At 40.6% G+C, this 2,192-nt stretch overlaps 1 pseudogene; it reads right to left on the bottom strand.

Annotated features, from left to right (window-relative positions):
- Positions 1–339: 339 nt before the first annotated feature.
- LOC121148690 lies at positions 340–1,940 on the bottom strand (annotated as a pseudogene).
- Positions 1,941–2,192: the final 252 nt, after the last annotated feature.

Genomic DNA, 2,192 nt, shown 5'->3' with positions numbered 1-2,192 from the left:
AGTCAGGACATGAAGTGGTGTCCATATGGGATCTCAGCATGTCCAAGGTAAGGACTTTAGCCACGAGGCTGCCACACCAGGCTCTCGTGCAATGTTTGGGGTAAAACAGTAGCTGGTGATATCTCCTGCTCTCTCTCTCTCTCGGTGCTTGAGTCTCTCTATAACTCTTCCTTTCTTTTGAGAAGTAAGTTCTTGTTTTTGCTAAATTGAAATCACATTTGAATTGGACTTTGACAGCCACCACTTTCCATTTGACTCCTCAGAGCTGAACGGCAAATATTCCCCAGGTGACTCCTTTACTTATGAAAAAAAAAAAAAAAAAACAGTGTTACTTATCTCTCACTGTTGTGATTTCTTCCTTTTTCTTCCCTTCTTTTTCTTTCCACTGCTTCCTTTGATACCCAGCTTCTGGCCATACTCATCCCCATACCATATTAGTAGTTCACAGCCTGTTTGATGACTTGGTAGGTGAGGTAAAATATTTGTCTGTGGTATTGGAAGGCCACCAAATTTTGCTCCTCATCATTCTGAGCACAGTTCACATACCTGGTGCAGAGATAAATGCTGAGTTCCCATGTGCTGTTACACTTGAATCTCATCTGTTCTCTGATAGCCTCCATCCTGTTTGAATTCCTACTCTGCAAGAGCTCTCCCTGCAAACATGTATCTCTCATGAGATCAATGAAGTCCCACGTCCAAGGTGTAGATACCGTATTTGTTCTGATAAGTATGCTTTCTTCCTTCTTTTCTCACCAGTCATCCTCAAATTTCTAAATAGTATTTATATAGAATGTGTTTTTAGAAACTGGCTATAATATTTGAAGGTCATTCAAATAGATATCAAAGAACATATCATGTAAAAGTCACTGAGGAAAGTAGAGGAGAAAGGACAGTGATCTTGTCTTTGAGAGAAATATCATCTCCAGATGTAATTTGCATTGGTTCTTACCTCATCCAGTTGGCCACAGAAGTGTCCTTTCCATCCACATACTCATAACTGTTTCTCCCCTTGGCTATCTGAGTTTCAGAAAAATCAGTTAATATGGTGCTGGAAATGGGATAGTTCAGCAGAATTATTAACTCAACTACCATCATGTTCCATGACATTTCATGAGTCCAACCACATCTTGAGACAGAACATAGTGTTAGTACACACCTAATCCGATTTGTTTCCTTACAGTAGAAGCCCACAGCTGAGATCGAACTGCTTTGTTTTTACAGCCCAGTGATCTCATCAATACTAAACTTCAGTAAGGATTCTGTGATGTAATCATGTTGGCTTCACTCATGCCATAATGTGTAGAAGGACACATGAACCGGACACATGAGCCAAACTCACAGCAGGCAGGTGGAAATCCACCAGACTGCAAAGGGATGTACTTCTTACCTGCCAGCTGTACCCACTATTGGCTTCCTGTTCCACTTCTATGATCTTGCCCTCAAAAGGACCAAAGTGCAACCCCTGTGGTAGATCAGATGCTTCATTAAACACTCCAAGCCCAGCCTCAGGAATGCTGGATAGACCAATTCGAAGCCCAGTGTGCACACTGAGGAGAGCACGACTAGGATGTCCCTTATCCACTGGTTTTTCTTTAGAAACACTTTGAGTCCATGAGCAGCACAGCTTTTCAGGAAGAACTTTTGACACTTCTCACAATCTGGAGATGAGAATGGAATAGACTGGGAAAGCATACCAAACAGTACTGGATATAGAGAGCAACAGAAGCAGCCAACTAAGCACATCACTCAGCCTCTATTTTGCAACCCAACTTACCAGTAGACGGAATGATAAAAGACAAATATACAAGTGGAATTTGGTTTCAGGCTATAGGATTTCTCTTTGTGGATGTGCCAAAGTGTCACTTACACAAGTAATCATCATCCTCAGTCTCACTGAACTCTTTGTATGTCTGTCCCATTCTTTCTTGCAAGTTGTACATCTGAAATGTTTCATTCTCATCCTTTCTTCTGACTTCTGAGATGGAGAAACTAAGTCAGTGAAGTTATTGGTAATTTCGTGTTTCATGTTTTATTAAAATATAGGGCTTTCAAGACAAGAAACTCTGTATGGAATTTTTTTTTCATGAAAAATCTCTGGTTGTCATTCATTTCCCCTCACATTTGAACAGCTCTTTATTTAAAAGACAAAGAAAGACACACATAGAGATCAACACATCAGGGGAGAGAAACAG

The sequence above is a fragment of the Ochotona curzoniae genome, unplaced genomic scaffold (assembly GCF_017591425.1).
Source record: "Ochotona curzoniae isolate NIBS_2020 unplaced genomic scaffold, NIBS_Ocur_1.0 contig_1761, whole genome shotgun sequence".
NCBI classification, from domain to species: Eukaryota; Metazoa; Chordata; class Mammalia; order Lagomorpha; family Ochotonidae; genus Ochotona; species Ochotona curzoniae.
This window is presented reverse-complemented; position numbering and strand designations above follow the sequence as displayed.